This window comes from Oxyura jamaicensis, chromosome 20, assembly GCF_011077185.1.
Source record: "Oxyura jamaicensis isolate SHBP4307 breed ruddy duck chromosome 20, BPBGC_Ojam_1.0, whole genome shotgun sequence".
In the NCBI taxonomy this organism is placed as follows: Eukaryota; Metazoa; Chordata; class Aves; order Anseriformes; family Anatidae; genus Oxyura; species Oxyura jamaicensis.
Genome location: NC_048912.1, coordinates 35868 through 54904, shown reverse-complemented (window position 1 = coordinate 54904; position 19037 = coordinate 35868). Strand labels below are relative to the sequence as shown.

Genomic DNA, 19037 nt, shown 5'->3' with positions numbered 1-19037 from the left:
AACTTGCCAACGAATTTCCTTCCTAACCTAAAAGGATGTCGGTTTTTACTAACTTTTAATCCACGTTCATAAAGGGAAAAAGAAGGAAAAAACTGTAAATGAACATTATATACCTTTTACTTAATTCTAAAAAGCCTTGCAAGAAAGGCCACTGCAGAGCTGCACAAGATAATTAAAACCATTTGCGAAAACAAAGATAGCCTATTTTTATTTCAGCTGTTTCCTTGTCATGCTATAATCCATTCCAAGGAAGAACAATAATTCATATATGCAAACCACTAAGCTAAAACTGGTTCACTACTGTAATCTTAGAAAGAGCGATTCTTAAAATGGCTTATTCCTAAATACCACAGTTAGAAAACAAAATAAATTAAACTTGGCAAGCACGTTAACCCACAGTAAAGAATATTAAACTTATTAGGAAGGCAGAAGAGGAGACAATGAAATGGTATCTTTGTAACTACCAAAAGTTTAGAAAACTGACTTTTAAGCTATGCTACAGTTATTGCTATCAACTCGGCATTAACTGGATTAACTCCTGTATTTTATAAACTATGGCTTTTAGTAATTCACACTGTCCTTTTTAACTCTTTAAGAGAAGTACTTGTAATAATGCAGTTTCAACACAATGCTGCACTGACTCAAAACTACGTCTTTTCTTAACACTCCTGTTCTGAGGTTTCAGGAGACAATTCCAGTGGCTATGCACAACCAGAGCAATGTTACAATTTCTGGATGGAAGGTGGACAGCCACCTAGCTGCCTGCAAGGCAAGACAAATGGCTTTTAATTCCACAAATCCAATATTCCAGTTCATTCCCTTTAAGCCTTAAAGTATTCAAGTGTTATCACAGGCTGGTTCTACGTGTGCAGAGTAAGAGATTGTTTATAAGGGTTGGCACTCCTTTATCCATTTCATGATGGGCTAAACTATTTTTCTAAGCCCCCTTTTCAGCAGGCCTACTTTGTTGAGCTTTTTAAGTTGCCGTTTGTTGACTTCACTTTAGGGAGAAACAAATCCCTAAGCACATGACTACAGAACATTTTTACATAACTTAACAAAGATGACTAAACAAATTTAGACCCAAACCTGTCTCCACAGCAGCTGGACTACCGTGACTGCACACTGTTTAGTTGCATCATGTCTTTCAGTACGGTTTAAAGAAAGTTCTGCTTCACAAACCAAACTCACAATCAGCAGCCCACCAGCTGACAATATTCCGATCAGAGCTGCAGGATTCAGAACTGGGAGTGACCAACTACCCACAGAGAACCTGATTCTCAGAGTAAGTGATACCCCTCCTTCAAAGGAAGGCACCTCCAAATCCCTAAATTTCTCTCAACTTGCACAATTCCTTGTTGACTGTTATTGCAGATCTCTGACAAAAACAAACAAATAAAAAACTACCAATTGGATCCTAACAATAAGAACTGTTATGTCTTGTAGAAATTAATTACAGCCTTTCTTTTTAATTCTTCCACTTCCTTGCACTGCAAACTCTCTTCTGTATGAAGTTTTGTGGAAATACAGCTCTCAAAAATAAATCAATCAGTGCTGTAACTTTAGGGGCATCTCTTCCCTTCCTCGGAGAGGAAGGCTAGATGGTTACAAAGAGTAAAAAAGAATATAATCTACAGACTTGTATTGACAGAACCCTAATGAGCAAAGCCTTTTCTTATTTCTTAATTTAAAAGTAAGCATCATTGTATTTCCAGGTTTCTGACAAGAAAATATCTAGAAACTATGAACAATGCTTTCCAGTGGCAACTCTGGAAGGGAATTTTCCCAGGGGATAGACAGACAGTGTGCCCAGACAGCAGCATTCAATCACCAATACACTCTGCACTACCAGGGGATGACCAGGAGTACTGCTTTGGGCTGGGGTATGTTTCTTTACAGGGGGTCCTACAGTGCTATGTTTTGGGTTTGTGACTCAGTGTTGATAACACACTGATGTTTTAGCTGTTGCAGAGCAGTGATTGCTTGCACAGAGCCCAAGGCTTCTCAGCTCCTCGTGCTGCCCTGCTAGCAGGGCACTGGGGGTGCACAGGCAGCTGGGAGGCACTGCCAGGACAGCTGGCCCTAATGGCTAGAGGGACACCCTGTGCCATAGGGTGCAAAGCTCAGCAAGAAAACCTGGGGGAAATGAGGAGGAAGGGGGGATGTTTGAAAGTTATGGCATTTGTCTTCCCAAGAAACTCTCTTGTGCGGTGAGCCCTGCTCTCCTCAAGTGGCTGAACACCTTCCTGCCAGGGGAAGTGGCGAACAGATTCCTTGTTTGCCTTTGCTGGTGCAAGTGGCTTCTGCTTTAGCCGAGGGAACTGTTTTTATCATAGCCCCTGAGTTTCCTCACTCTTCCAATTCCCTTCCCCATCCCACTTGGGGTGAGTGGGCGAGCAGCCACATGGTGCTGAGCTGCCCACTGGGGTGAACCCACAGCACCAGCAACTGAGAGCATCACTGCTCTCTCTGGGTTGCAGTTGTTTCATGTACATAATATACTAGAACATACAGCCTTAGTTACAGTTTACCCAAGTAAGACTGTACTCTAACTGTAGAAATACACATATATATTTTGTAATTCTGAGATGATTTTTCTCAGTGCTACTCTAAATAAATGTCATCAAAAAAGACAACCTAGAGCACCAAACAACTATTGAAGAGAACAAGACAGTTACAAAACACAGTTACCAAAGCAGCAATATCTTTCATTAGCTGCCCTAAAAATCTCATTTAGCCCTACAATACAGTTATGCTTCAGCTGGCTCTGAGGCTAAGCAGTTCTTCCTGCAAAGCAAAAATCCTCATCCTAAGCATCTCAGACGAGTATTAATGTTTGTATTAGCAGCAGATTGTTTTGGACCTTACCCTGAAAGCATTAAAAACAAATTTTCTGAAGAACTTTTCTCAGTCACCTCTTGCCTTTTGCTATGGGAAGAAGAAGGAAAGAATTTTCTCTGGAGGCCTCTGTTTATCACTGCTTCAGCTATGTTACACAGGAGCAAGACAAGATGGTCACACAAATCTATAGGCCATAAGTTACTTAGTCATGGCAAGCAATTTTTAATTAGGGCAATGAAATAACCTTAACGTGATCACCCAGAGCATAAACATTAACTCAAACTGGAAGTTATTTTTCCCCTTCAAGCAATTTTCTTCCTTGAGTTCTATTAACTCGTGATTGCCTGGAAGAGATTTTCCTCACCTCCCTCTTACTTGTCTTTCACTAGTTCTAACAATTTTACTGAAATGCAAGAAGGGAGTATAATAGTCAGGAGAAACAAAAATTAACGCTTCTATATTTAAAACAAAGATGTTTAAGGATAAAGCGTTAGTCCACATAAACAGGTCTTTAAAAACTTATAATAATACACCATAGGAAATTTTGCCTATTGTGTGCCCAGAACATTAAGGACAAGACAAAATATGTAGAACAGGTAATGTCTTTAGAGCAGTGATACAAAGCCTTGGGAAAAATTTCACACTGCCTGAGAAGACAAGTTTATTTGGTTTTACTCTCAGACATTTCTGAAGACAGCCTAAATAACTATCAAGCAGCATCTGTATTTCAGAACCTTCTGAGACAGATTTTAATTCTCCACTATTCTGCCTTTTTTTTTTTTTTAAAAAAAAGGCAGCTTTATCCGAAATGATCTGAAAATAACGTAAATAAAAATGTGCTATTGGAAGAGCATTTGAGGAAACACAGATATCTTAAAATGAGAATATGCTTCTGTGAAGCACTTTCTCATTTCCTCGCAAATATTTTCTATAGATTTGGAGAACGGGTTTAAGCTGGGAAAGACCTCTGGAGGTCACCCACCCCAACACCCTCCCAAACAAGGCCAGCTTCAAAGTGAGATCAGGCGCTCAGTCAAACAGTTCTGAATCCATACACTAACCTAGCAGCAAGATACAAGCTGTAATCACTGTATTTAGAGAGAGAACCAAGTTTCCAGATATCACAACAACAAAGTGAGTGGCTCTGTGGTTTTATACAAATGCATATCTCATTTGCCTAATGCATAAATGGGCACAAGTGCCTTCCAATCCTAACATTTCGGGACTGTTGTATATTTCTTCCATACTGCTAGTAAAATGTAGTAAGAGAAACTTTCAGAAGACTCCCCAGAAGTTATAATATGAAGTTGATTAAAGATGCATTCCTCAGAAATTTTCTTCCTCTTAATATTTACAATATTTTTTTCCAATATAAATTTTCACATTCATTTCATCTGGTTCTCAACTGAAAGACTGAAAACAGCTTCCAAGCTAACCCCTTCTAAAGAACTCACTGCTTTCCAAAAATAATTTTGGGTTTAATAATGGTAATAACCATTCCCTCAACAAGTTAGGCTGTGTTTCCCTGCATCTTTTATTAATAAAAATCCACACAAGTGCTTCCCCTAACAAGCTATCAGTAAAAATTTATTTTCAGTTTGTGCCTTTTCTTAAATACTTTTATTGCTTCATTTTCTACACTGATCACATTGTACACGTTAAAGGCAAATTAAAATAGCTCCTTTCCTGAAGTTGAACTTAAAAACAGGCCTACTGCTTTTTAGCTTGTGTCAGCTTATTGTGTCTTTTGATGGCTTCTAAGCTTCACAGAGCAAAATACTTGCCTAATGTGTATTGTTTCATTACAGACCTGTTTTTCACCTCTCATGGTCTAATCTAAGAACTTCCTTGCATGCACCTTTCAGAAGTACCAGAGTCAGCCTGCCTCCTTGTCACAGCACATTTTAGATCTGTAAATCTTTTCCAAGCCAATAACTCATCAATTCTTACGGTGTCTTCCTTGCTCTGCCGTGCTGCAGCTTTGCCCACATCAACACAAAGTATAGTCTCACAGAAGTCAAGCTGGAAAGCATGGCCAGTACCAACACCGCATGCATTTCTGGAGCTTTACTTCGGAGAAGCTCTGCCCCAATCCCATGGCCAGACAGCAGCTGGACTGCACATTCCCGCTCCATTTCATCCAAAAGCAACTTGGCTTCTTGAAGCCAAGCTCATTTCCGTAACTCAAACGCAAGGGCAGCCTGATTGCACTCAGGACACTCACTTCAAAGTGCACCCCTCGCCCAAATTAAAACACCAATACAGGTGCGTTCCCACTTTCTCTTCTTTACCTGTTCCTCCCCGGATATAGGGAATACCTCGCTGGGTTTAAGTTATGTCTACTGACTCAAACTCATTCTTTGGCATGACTTCTGTTCTCTTTCTTCAATTCTATGAACTTGACTGTTAGTATCTTCATGCACTAGTATACTTTGTTTCAAAAGATTTCTACCTTTCACTCTGTTTTGACAGTTTCAGAGGTTCACCTGAGTACACTGAGGAGCACCTGCTTCTCCCTTTCAGTTTGGAGATGTTTTCACAGAACGTTTGCTTTGTTTTATAAAAATATGCAAAGGAAGTCCCAAAGTTTCCCATTCTCCATCATTAGGAATAGAGCTGCTTTTCGTGATTCTGTTATATTGCTCTAGCCATTTGACCTATGGACACTAAGGCTCAGAGAGATTAATTTGCTGTCACCATGCTGGAGACTATTCTGGAGGAACTGTCAAAGAAGAACTGTAACTACTGAATTTCAGAATCCTCCCCAACTCTCCTTTCTTCTGCATACTATCTAGGCTAAAAGAAAATGTTTCTATGAAACTACTGGAAAGACATTACCACAGCAGTTAAAATTAAGTACATGAAGATCTAACTGATTAAGGCCACATTTAAAGCATGTTTCTATTTCACATGAATGAATAATGCTGTAGGTGAAAGAAAGCTCTGACAACGAGCAAAGTGCTCGTGCCTTGACACAGGCAGGAGACTGGGTTTCTCCTGAGGCTGGAGCTGGCGACTGCGCTCAGCTGGGCTGCAGGACCACCGGCACCACATGAAAGGCAGCAAGTAACTGAGCGGCACTCCTGGTGTAAATACAAATGCTTTTTCTTTGTAAAGAAGATAAATTCCAATTACAAAGTACCTACAGATATGCTACCTATGGAGATGATGGAAAACTGAACTTTATTTTCCCACTCATTCTATATACAACAGGTAAAATCATGCATCAAAATTTCAATTTCTGCTAGCTCTCTGAAGTTTGAGCTCGGTGAAACCTGTGTTGGGCCACACAGCAGCAGAAACGTCACTTGGCTCCGAGTGACTCTGACAGTTCCTAAAAGGTTCCTGGGGACTGAAAAAAAACAAATGTCACTGCTATCTTCAAAAAGAGCAAGAAGGAGGATCCAGGAAACTACAGGCTGGTTGGCCTAATCTCAGTCCCTGGGAAGGTCAGGAAACATGCACACAAGAGCCATTTCCAAACATATTAATGGCATGAACTTGACTGGAATTAGTCAGCATGGATTTAGGATGGGGAAATCATGTCTGAACAACCTGACAGACTTCTATGACTGGCTCTGTGGGTGAGAAGACAGCAGCAGATGCTTGCCTTCAGTAAGGCTTTCAAGGCCGTCTCCTGTAGCGTACAGACAAGCTGAAGAAATCTGGGCTAGTTTAGATGTCTGTGAGGGGGAGCTGAATGCTGGCAGCACTGTGATGCTCAAAGGGCTGTGCTGAGCAGTACAAGGTCTGGTTGGAGGCTGGCCATCAGTGGTTTACTCTACAGTATATACCCTTGGTCCAAACTGTTTAACTTTTTCATTCCTGACCTGGACAACAGGACCAAGCTGACTCTCAGCAAATATGCTGACACAAAGCTGGCAGGAGTGGCTGATACACCAGACAGGTTGCTACCACGCAGAGGGACCGCAGTAGGCTGAAGAAATGGACAGACAGAAACCTCACGAAGTTCAACAAAGCGCAGAATTTTGCACCTGGGGAGGAATAAACCCATGAACCAGTAAAGGCTGGGGGCCAGCTGGCTACACAGCAGCTTGCAGAAAACTTTGGTCCTGTTGAAGACGAACTAGCAGTGCCTTCTTGCAGCAAAGAAAAAGCATCAACAGCATCTCCTGGCTGCATTAGGACAAGCACCACTAGCATGATCAGGGAGGTGGTCCTTCCCTTCTGCTCAGCACTGGTGAGACCACACCACCACGGAGCGTACTTCTGGGCCCCCCAAATCAAGAGACACACAGATGTACTGGGGTGAGCCCACCAAAGGGGGCAATGAAATGACAAGGAGATGGGAATGTGACATACGAGGACAGTCTGAGAGCTGGGATTGTTAAGCCTGGAAAAGAGAAGGCTCAGCAGGATCTTATCAGAGTGCATAAATAACTGAAGGGGGTGAGGGCAAAGATGTAGTCAGACTCTTGCCAACGGTGCTCCATCCTCAGAGAAACTCCAAACCTGACTGAACATGGTCCTGACCACTTGCTCACTGATTGTTGTGGTTTAACCCGGCTGGCAGCTAAACACCACACAGCCGTTCGCTCACCCTCCCCCCTCTCTCTCTCTGGGATGGGGGAGAGAAACGGGAAAGTGAAGCCTGTGAGGTGAGATAAAGACAGTTTATTAAGATAGGAAATAATAATAATAATAATAATAATAGTGTGTACACTATATTATCAGCCCAACCCTGAGCAGCCGGCCCCCCACCCCGGCTAGCCACCCCTGTGTATTGTTTAGCATGACGTCAGATGGTATGGAATACCCCTTTGGCCAGTTTGGGTCAGCTGTCCTGGGTCTGTCCCCTCCCAGCTCTTGCTGCACCCCCAGCCTGCCTGCTGGCAGGACAGAGAGAGGAGCTGAAAGTCCTTGGCTTGGTGTAAGCACTGCTCTGCAGCAATTAAAACATCAGCACGTTATCAGCACTCTTCTCATCCTAATCCAAAACATAGTACCCTACCAGCTACTAGGAGGAAAAATAACTCTGTCCTAACTGAAACTAGGACACTGATGTTGCTTTAAGCAGATGGGTTTGGACTAGATGATCTCCAGAACTCTTTTAAAGCCTCAATTTTCTGTGATTCTCTGAATTTCCTAAAATAAACTCAAACATTCATGTTCTACCTGTTCTGTTCTTCCAGCCTGTTCTCTTTAGGTCTCTGTCTTGCAGCCAATTCCTCCTCTACAGAGAGATCTATCAAGTTGGGCTTTTTTTTTTTTTCCCCTCAGCTGAGGCTCCTTTTCAGTGACCAATTATTGATGACAGCTTAAGTGTTACCAGTCTGAATAGAATGGCATAGTCCACATAAATGGGTAGGCACCTTCTTATGATTCAGTAATCTTCACCTTCAGTGTCAGCTACTTCAGTTTCTCCAGCTCTTCCCAAGGCCTGCATTCAAATTCAGTGCACAAGCATTTATTCTCACAAGGTATTCTCACATTTAAAGACCATCTCCTTTTACCTTTTTGCTGATCACTATGAAAAAATAAAAAATACAGCTTGAGTCAGCCTTCTACAAAACATCCAAGACTGAACGTACCAAAGTAGCTTCAACTAACAACAATAAGGTAAGGTGAGGTTGAAAAATGTGAAAAAAATCAAGACCAAGTTTAACTGTCCCTACAGAAGGAATGTCATTGTATGTTTTATATGCACACTGTGTTCCTGGCTTATTTTACTTCTCTTTTGCACTGATAAGAAACCTCATAGAACATTCACATAAGGCTGTTTTGGAACCTGTGGAATCCCTTCATTATTTACATAACACCAGAGATTAGAAAGTCATTGAACATCATTGCTGAGACTGTTTATTCAAAAAACTCTTTTACTTTGTTATCAGCAAGTGTCCAACTGCTTGTGCCTTTAAGGATTTCCCTCATTTTAACACATATTGGGATAACTTTCCAGAGCCCATGTGGATAGTTAATCCATATCTTGCTCTGCATCGCTCCCATGCACCTACAAAGCCACCAATCTCTCCAGTAATTTCTATCAAATTACTCTATTTTGTCTAAAAAAAAAATCCCATGTGTGACTTACTTGGGTTTCAGAGTCACTCAAGGGTGAGTGTTAGACTGCTAATCCTCTAACACTTTCTAAAAGTTCCTCCTAGGTATCCATATAAATTAATCCAAACCTCTGTGGGAAAAATGGCAGTGCAGTGTCACTTCTGATACTAAAAGCACACAAAACTATGCTGCCAAAAGTCTCCATGTTGTACACAGGTATGTCACCATGGTGTCACACAGGTAGGTCACCATGTTGTACAAATTAATTATGGAGGCATTATATAGCTGCATACTAAGCTGACCAATTCACATCAGTGTACTGTTCTAGCCGGCTAGCCTCATGGTTACAACATACCCACTTTCACTCATTCCACAGTTCCCAGTGCATACATTTAGCTTCCCTAACTCGTTATTACAGAAATACCTACGTAGCATTGCTGTTTAGATTACAGTCTTATGATCTTTTTCAATTAAAAGGCTGAAATCATTAACCTTCATGAGCAGACTTCGGAAACACTACTGAATGCAATTTGATGCTCACGGGGATGAAGACAAACAAAGGCTGGCATCAGTAGCTATGCTGAAGCACCACTTGAGTGTTAACAATATTGGTTATTTTGTGATTTGGCATCAGAAGAAAACTAATGTTTTTTGTATTACAGCTATTTTAAAATTTATTTCAAAGGCCTTACTTTCATGTGCCAGTAAGAATCTAAATATTATAAATGATCTTTATATTATAAACTGTTGCAGTAAACCAAAATACAAGACCATCACCTTTTGCAGTTTTTAAGTAAGTTGCTTTAGAAGCAGTTACATATTCAGACATTAATAACAGGACAGCATCTACAGAGCATTTTGTAACCTCTGCCCATTAGTTTTTCTTCTTGATCAGTGCCTGTTTCATTGTTTTTTCCCACTCCACTCTCAGCACTACACTTTGTTATCAAGGGTACATACACATCTTTATTCATACTAACCTACAAACCAAGTTTTTTTTAACTCTTGGGAGAATGAAAAACAAAAATTGACCATTAAATTATGTTCTTACCTTTAATCATTACTAAGTATCACAATTTACTATTACACTTGTTTTAAAAAGTAGTGTTTTTAAAGGCTGTTGTATATTAGTAGTCTACACACCTAGAACCAAACCTATATTCTGCCACTTGCAGGACTTTAAAGTAGCAGATATATTTTTCAAAAGGGTAATAAATCTGATACCAAAGATTCATGTTTACATTAATGTAGGTATGTTCAGTACAAACCTGTACAGCAGACTGCACTCCTGCTTTAATAGTTTATCCGTACAATTCCGAGGATTTTCATAAAAAGCACTGATGAATGTGTGCATGTGTAAAGAGGTACCTCTCTCTGGGGGTGTAACAGTAAAGAAAGCCCCAGAAACAACTCAGTTTCTTTGCTCTCATGAATGTGGACAACATGGGCCATGGAAGTATGAATATACATACTGGCAAATGGTATCCATCACCTTAGAAAAACTACCTTGCAGATTTCACTGTAGGTCCTGAACAATGAAGTGAATCAAACCAGACTGTGCAGGTCTGCAATTCAAGTTGGCAAGGATCACCAAAGAAATGAGGAATCATTCTCTGCCACCAGTGACATAACCACAAATCTGAAATGTACTGATTATTTGAAATCTCTTGAAAAATAAAGTTTCGTCACTTGCTGGTTATAACTGCTCGATCAAATAAGGTGGCACAAGACTTTTCCTCTTAGTAAAGCCAGCTCTAAGAACCAGAGACTGCTACTGTAGCCAATACACAGAATATCTTACAGCTAACTAACTACAAAGGTAAAATACACATGCATTGTCCCACAAGAAAAATAAGCTTCTTCTGTGAATACTCTGAAGCATTACAAACAACCGAAGAAACAAGAACTGGAAATCTACTATACACAAGAAAATAAAATAATATTCCTGTGTGCTAAATTCAGTGCCAGACAGAAATAAAGGTTGATTTTTTCCAACCTAAATTATGCATTATTAAGCAAACAAATCAGAAAGCTGTGGAAATTATCATTTCCATTACATTTTTGAGATGATTTAAGCAAACACTGAGGTGGCTGCTCTGGGTCTTTTGTAAGACCATAAACTGCTGCTAGCAAAATCTTGAGTTTCAGAAGAAATATCTTCATGTTATCTAATTGCAACAGAGGTCTGTCACCTGCTTCCTAGGAACCTTTTGTCGGTGGCAACTTGAAAAAATAGCCAGGAGTGGACAACACAACCATCTCAAACTTGCAAAATGCTCCTGTTTGCTACGTTCCAGCTCACGCCTCCCTGAAAAATAAAACAAACTATAAAAAAATATGGCTTAGAACTGCTCCATTATTTCAATATTCCCAGCCCTCCTGTTTTATTCTGGTGCAGCCCTAAAACAATCAGAAGATAAAGCAGACTTCTCTTTTGAAATCCTGGGTTACCCAGAAGACTGCAGTAATTAAAATATTTATGTAATAAATTAATAAATAAAATTCTTGAATGAAAGTTTCAGTCTTTACATCCCAGATCTTTTGTATGCAGAACTGAAAATTATACATTTGAAAAAAGAACAGGACTATCTGCTAAGAATAAACATTAATGACATCCTTCAATGTAAAGGGAATCACCACACTACAGGGGTACAACATAAACACAACTGTGAGGAAACTTAGAAACATCTCCCACACTAAAATTTTAGAGGGAGCTAGAGGTAACCATGCAGTAAGTGTGGTGCCAGGGCAGCTCCTGCAGTTATCGGGGGTGCTGGGCAGCCTGATACTGCTGGAGGAGCGGTCCTTGGAGTGGCTGTCCCTCACCTTCTCCTCTCTTCCTCCCAGCCACGTTGAAGCTCGTGTCCATCTTCAGGCCAGCTCTTGCACTAGATTGACACTTAGTGACCTGTCTCAATTCAGCAAATCCTCAGGGGAAAAAAAAAAAAAGCTTGATTAACTGCACAACAATAGTTATGGTTTTTTTTGGTGGTGGTAGGTTGTTTTGTTATTTTAATATTAAATAGTCAAAGGCATTCCCAGGTATAATATTCTACAAGGAGAGAGTAATTCAGCATATGCACAATTACTACTACACCATACAGACATACTACACAACACCCTTTTCCCTGCATTTTCACACAAACAAAAAAGCTACTCACATACTGGAGTACAAGAACAGGCCCAAAGGGTCCTAACACTATGTAATCACCTCCTCAACCATCAAGGCATTCTTCCAGTCACAAACCTTAAGTCACCTGAGGTGTGACAGTCATACTCTAACAGTTTAAGACACTTCTTTATTTAGTTGCAATGCACAGGAATTTTACTGCATTTGATTTTAAGGTGTGATGGCAGAAATATAAAATACGAAGTACAGAATTTGATATTTTAAAAATATGAAATGAAATTCCAAAAAGGAAGGAAATTCCAACTACAACTGAGGCTCTCTCTCCCCACAGACCCTATCCCCACTGTTACTGGCCGCAGCCTCTGCACTCCCAGCTCCTGCATCTCCCAGCCCTTAACTGGGAATTCATTCGACATTCAGCAACACAACTCCCTGGGAAGTCCATAGCTTCGAAGGGAACACACAGCAGTCTGTGTATTTTCACCTCTAATATCAGCATGAGGAATAGCATTTTTTTGTTGTTGTTCAGATGTTCACATCCCAGACGAACAGGAAAGCAAGACTTTCCTTACATGTTATCTTGTTTCTGCTTTAATAACTCCTGAATTGTCACTAACCCCACAAAAGCCTTGTAGTGCTCAGGGCCTCATAGAGGGGGAAAAAAGGAATGGCACACCACGCCTTGCAGGATCCTGTTTCAAACCATTAACCATGGAGAATGCCAGATGAAACTACCAACAATATCTACAGGTTTCCACAGAGCGCCAAACCACCTGTCCAAACTAGATTTCAGATCAGGGCTTAAATACATTGATTCTAGGGGTGCACAGCGAGGACAATGAGAAAACCTGCGTCTTGTGGTAGCTTATTCAGTGATGTGAACTAGATTTGGGTTAGGCAAATGTTTAACAAATGCAACTCTGCTCTGGAAATTGTCACTGTAATATACAGCACATGGCACGTTTGCAAAGAGATGAATAATTCCACTTATTTCATGTGGATAAGTATTCTATTATTTCAGAACACTCCACAGGCTGCTTCTATGTTTTTATACTAACCTGGGAGATTAATAACAAAAATGTTGAAGTAGCATTCAAAAAAGGTATTCCAATGACTCATCAGAAAACTCAGTTTAACGAGCACAGAAACGAGCATACCAGTTATCTGCACAAGTACCACTCATTGATCAGAATGTTTCCTCTACATCTTTAGGTGATGAACATTTTACCTTCAGCAATTCCCTCCTCGTTCCTGTTACCATGATGCACTTTATTCCCCTTCAAACAGCTGGAATAAGAACCTTCTTTGAAGACTGCATTATTGATGACAGAACATACACTGTAGGAACCACACACACTTAGAAAAAGAACAGCCTTGCTATTCTTCGATGAAAAGGGAAGTAAGAAAATAGAAGAAAGTGTGACGCCTTTTTTTCCCCCACTGTTTCATAAAATGAAGAGCCCTTCACGTGCAGGATCACCCCACGAGGCTTTAACTTGAAAAGGGAGGTGTTCAAGTAAAATCCAGTGAAAATAAGGAGCTCATCATTTTCCAGTAACTTAGCAAGTCAAATTAAAGATCATGTCAAAGACATTATCACCTTGTGAACATTTTTATACATTAACTGTTCATTTTCAATCCAGTCTATGAAATGATATAGTCAGAGCAGTATGAGGTACAGATATCTAAACACACACACTTGTAAAGCTAAGCTAGATGAAGAGAAATTACTCTGTGATACGATGGACGATTCAGGATGTGACAAGCCAAAGTAAGTAAAACACTCATAACTGAATCTGTATAAATGAAGAGCTGATTTGATCTACCTGCACTGCAGATAAAGAGAAGAGCAGCTCATGGCACTGGCAGAGCAAAAATTAGCATCAGCAAAGTACAAACATAGCATTTGAAGCAATAGGTCTTAATCTATTTAAGCTAGCAGTGAAGAAATTAAAATTTGGATATCTGACCACTCCATTAAGCTACAGTAATGATTATTAATATGTAATTAAAAGACAACAAGCACTGGGAATAGGAGCAGGCACTGGGGATGGATGCTGACCAAAAGCATGTTGAAAATTCACATAATCCACTTTTTCTCTTTAGCTTGCCCGGCATCTAGTCTTCCTGAGCTTTTTTCACTGAAGAAGCAAAGCTCAGGAAGGCAGCAACTGCTTCACTCTGCTCTTAGACGTAATCCTGCAGAGTACGTGAACGCCTCGCACAGGCAGAAGTTCCACCACAACCAAGAGAGACTTAAGAAATCAAACAGCCTGATTTATTTAAGTAAATTAATATGCTCCTGGTCACAAATTTATGCTCTTGATGGGTAGGGTACTTCACTGCAAATGGCTTTCCATTTCATGATGTAATGAGTAAATCAGAACCAGATTCTAAACCCATGCCTTTACTTTGCTTTTTCTATCCAAGGTCTCTTAACTGATCTTCCTTTTGCTTCATATTAAACCTCAAAAAGATTTCCAGGTATCTAGGTAACACAGAGAGAAAAAGCTATGTCCTCTTGACAAAAAGCCGGATATATAAACAACAGTAAACAGCACAAAGAGTTTACAGAGGCCAATATCAACAGCCTCTCCTTGACAGCTCCAGTTTCCCTACCATAATTTAGCTAATCTAAAGCCCGGTATCTGTGCAGCTCAAGAAAAGGTTAAGTCACTTACCATTCTCTTCTCTTGAAAAGAAACAGGGCTGCACATGGTAATACTTTAGTAATCCACCTGAAGAAAACAGGTCTTTTCTGCTTAATGGCCACAATCTTTAAATGTAAACTCTGAACTTCAAAACAAATTATCTAAACGTAAACATGTTAAGTAGTTCTGTGCCAACTGAAACAATAGGCATTTTCCACGAGCACAGTTTAGAATAGCTCAGGCAGGTGGGTGGAAGGCAGGCATTATCAGTTTCTAAATGGGAGGACCGTTTTTTTTTGTTTGTTTGTTTGTTTTTAAAAAGTGTATTAACATACTGGCATTTTTTTTTTTAAATATATAAAATATTTGAATAACCAGTGCAACAACATCTAGTATCACGTTTCCTCAGAGGGGAAAAAAAATAATAAAAAAATAATCTGTCCTTGATGTTTTATCAGGAAGTTTGTTCTATGCCCCACTGTTGTAGTAAAGGGAGGAAGTCCAGGCATAACTTAAGAGCTGGTCATAAGAAATGGGGCCTTGGTTTCTTTAAAATGTTTTTTCCCAGTTTGACGCACTACTTTCATTTCATCAAAGTGCAATTTGCAATTCTGACGAAGAAAATGATCAATCTTTCAGCTGCAAGAACTCTGCACAGTAAGTAAAAGCAGAATGCCAGCCACTTGCAGAAAACTCTCCAGTCCTTATTGCTTTACTCTTTATGCAAGAGGGATGAAAAAGAAAAACCAACTCTCCAAAATATGGGCACAGAATTAGCTCTGGTAAGACAAACCACAGCCCAAGAATACAAACAAGAAGGTTGATTGACTAAAACCTTTAAAAATACTCAGTTTATGAGACAGTAAAAAAGTAACTTTACGAACAGAATGCTCCCAAGCTAGACTGTAATCACGGCTTGTCTACTTCCTCTTCTGAGATGAGCACACACTTTAAAGTGCATCAGCAGTTGAGCAAAGTGCAGTTACAGCACACAACTAAGGCCAGAGCTCTTCTCCAAGTTATGCATGCCTGTTCATTCTCCTTAGCTGTAAGGGCACAAAGCAGTTCCTCCAATTATTTATAAATACAGTAGACTGACAAAAATTAGAGTATTATATGAACTTAAATGGAAAGCCAAACAGAAAGCCTTAAAAATAAATAGCATTGGTGATAGCAATCCCAGAAGCTTCATAATTATCTTTTCCAAAGTTTTCATTCTGGTCCAACCCTATATAGCCTTTTCCTTGCTTTTAAGGAGAAATCAAATTGTTTCGGCTGCAGCACAGGAAGCATTTTGCCAGGGTTGAATGTTTACCACTCTGCTTATACAGTCCACATTTACAGATGTTTGTTTAGACATTGTCATCGACTGATACAGATAAAGCTGGTAAGTGACTTAACTATTGTATGTGCCACAAAATAAAAGAAAAATATTTTTTAAAATCTCATTTAACATTTTTTCAAGCAGTCCAAAGGCAAGCTTTCTTAGAGATAATGACAAATGTAAACTCCAAATGAGAAATATAATACTACTTTAACAGCTGTCTTCCTATTAGCTTATCTATTCAGTAGTTAACTTTCACAAATTATTCTGAAACTTACAACCAAAGCAACAAGACAACTTTGTATTTCAGGTCTGTCTCATCACAGAAGAAACATAACTTTACAGAAGGAGGGAACATTGACTGAAGAAAATGCTGTTGCTTAACCAATAAATTCTTACAAATAATCTTCTCTCAACCTCCCTTAAGACCCAAAATAACTGTTTAATCTGTAAGAAGCTTTCAAAGTTAGCACTCGGAAGTCTCAGTTATTTTCCACTACAACATCATCTTTCACATGTACTGTATCAGTTCTTTGTTTAAACACAAGAAAACTCACTTTAGATCAGAATGGTGCATATCATCCTGATGATCACTTGAGGTGAATGCATTCACGACAGTGGTTAAAACTGTCAGTCAAGCCACAACTAAGAATGCACACTAGATGAAGTTCAGATTTAAATGGCTGTAGCAAAGAGCAATATTATTGTAATTAAAGCAGAACTGCTTTGGTCTTTCACTGTAAGGAGAAGTGTTTTTTTTTTTTTTCCAAACAAGATGATTTTTAAAGTAATAAAATTTTCAGAGCTGATGACAGATTGCAGTTGACTTTTCATTCTTCTATATGCCTTGTTCAGGTCAATTCAAATAATCAACAGCTGGATCTATTGTCATTCTCAATACTGATTGTCGTCATTGGAATTGGTGCAGATTTCTCTGCTTTTCTCTGCAAAAAGGACAAGTAGCAAGGTAGCAGAGATGGAACAAAGCAATGAGAAACTTATTTAAAAAAAGAGCAATAATACATTGAGAAAAGATGATTTTAATGGTTTCAGATTTCTTCAATTCTAACCAATCTATACAGATTAGTTTCACTGCGGACATTTTCTGAAGCTTCAAGGGTAAAGAACAACACACAAATGACAACAAGTCTTAAGTGCTAAGCTCAGTCTTCTGTCTCTTCATTCTATGCAGATACAAAGTTTTTTTGTCAATTTAACATCACAAATTACACCTATTAAAACAAGTTGAATGCCTGGATTGCCAGGCATTGCCAATTCCATCAAGGCATTCATAATCTCAAACAGCGTCTTCTATTTTCACTTGGATATTATCACCACACAAGGTCAAAAACCCTTATCTGGCAGCAGGAGGGTTAACAGCTAGAACTTATCCATGTTTCCAAAATACAGCAGTGGCACCAGCAAGAGTGTAACACAGCTCAATATAAACCTCCACCCAAACTCCTGCTTTATCACTGGGTAACATTACTTTATGGCAGGGCTGCACCTTGACAAGACAAAGACAGCAAACCCTCGTAAAGTGGCTGCAGCAGCCTTAGCTGGATATGACCCCAGAAGAGAGGGAACGAGATCCTCAGAGGAGACTAAAAACAAAGCCTGCAGAAGGGGCTGTGCTACGGAGCGGCTGCCGGAAAGCAAAGCCTGTGACAGGAGCAAACCACAGGGCCCCGAAAGGGCGAAGGTCCACGGGTTGAACTCTGCCACAAGGAGCCTGAAGAGGATGGCAGGGTCCGACTGGGGAGGGGAAGCAAACGCTGGAACCAGGGGGCCCGACTTCGGGCGGCCCCACCAGCAAAAGCCGGGAAGGGCCCCGCACACAGCCCGGCAGCCCCACAGGGGAGCGCTGGGGTCCCGGCACCGCCACCCCGTGCCCTGGGGAGGCGGAACGATATCGCCGGCCCCGGCCCGACAGCGGCCGCCCGGCGCCCGAGGGAGGCAGCGCGGCGCGGCCGCCCCTCGACGAGGCGTTGCAGGGGCCCGGAGCCCCTGGAGAAGCCAGGCCCGCGCCCGCCGGGGTCCCCGCGCCCCCTGCCTCTGCCGCCCGGAGCCCAGGGGAGCGGAGGGGTCGCCGCGCTTCCCCCGCAGGCCCCCTACCCGCCGCCTTCGCCCCCGCCCTCCCGGACTGCCCGCGGCGCGGAACCCGCTCCCCTCACCGGTCACGGCGGCTCCTCCGACCCTCGGCCAAGATGGCAGCCGGTCCGGGCTCGACCCGAGGCAGCGACTTTCCGAAGTCGGGCGGGATCCGCGCACGCGCGGAGCCACCGGAGCCGCGGCCGAGGCGCCCGGACTACAAGTCCCGGCGTGCTCCGCGCTCGGCGCCGCACGCGCGACCGGCAGCTCGAGGGGCGGGCGGGTGGTAAGGGCCTGAGAGAGACGCGGGGCGTCCGTGGGGGCGGAGCTCTGCCGCTGCCTCGCCTGGGCCCCGTGGCTTGGCGGGGGTGGCGCCCGGATGCCACGCAGAGTCCCCGTCTCGGCGCTGGGATCCCGTGGGTTCCTCGCAGGGGCAGCCGGTTGCAGGGCGCGGCTGCCGGTTCCCCGGTCCAGTGAACCCGCCTGGCGCAGCTGCAGCGCTCGGTCCCGGCCCAGGTTTTCCCCCGCAGCCATCCCTTAGCGGCAGCTGCCTGGAGCGCTCATGCATGTGTAGGCCCGGCTGTGGTAACGGGCACCGCTCAGCACGGCCGCTCCACAGGGCACCTGACCTGGAGATGACCCTAAGCACCATCCCCGAACCCCAGCCTTAAGCCCCAACTGTGAGCCCCAGCCATGGATACTCGACCCAGGAACCCCCACCCTGGACCTGATCCTGACCCCCAAAACAGACCTTGAACATGGACCCGGAGCTAACCCCAAGACCCAACCCTGAGCCCCAACCCTGGACCCTCGACGCCGGAGCTGACACCCCAGAGCTAACCTTGAGCCCCCAACACCCAGAATGGACCCCGGACTGGAGCTAAGCCCGAGCCCAAATCCTGAGTCCCAGCCTGGGATAACTGACACCGGTCCCTTGACCCGAGACCCTCAACCCCAGAGCCCCCACCCTGGTGTTTAC

At 42.1% G+C, this 19037-nt stretch overlaps 1 protein-coding gene across 3 annotated transcripts in view; it reads right to left on the bottom strand.

Moving 5' to 3' along the window:
• ITCH (itchy E3 ubiquitin protein ligase) overlaps positions 1-18278 on the bottom strand; it is a 68250-nt gene extending 49972 nt beyond the window's left edge. For 2 of the 3 annotated variants that reach the window (XM_035343498.1, XM_035343499.1), the window contains exon 1: positions 18142-18277. The gene's annotated coding sequence lies outside the window, so the exon portion shown is untranslated. Of the gene's footprint in view, positions 1-18141 lie in introns of all 3 variants that reach the window. The other variant, XR_004755440.1, reaches the window with a different exon arrangement.
• Between the last annotated feature and the right edge of the window lie 759 nt (positions 18279-19037).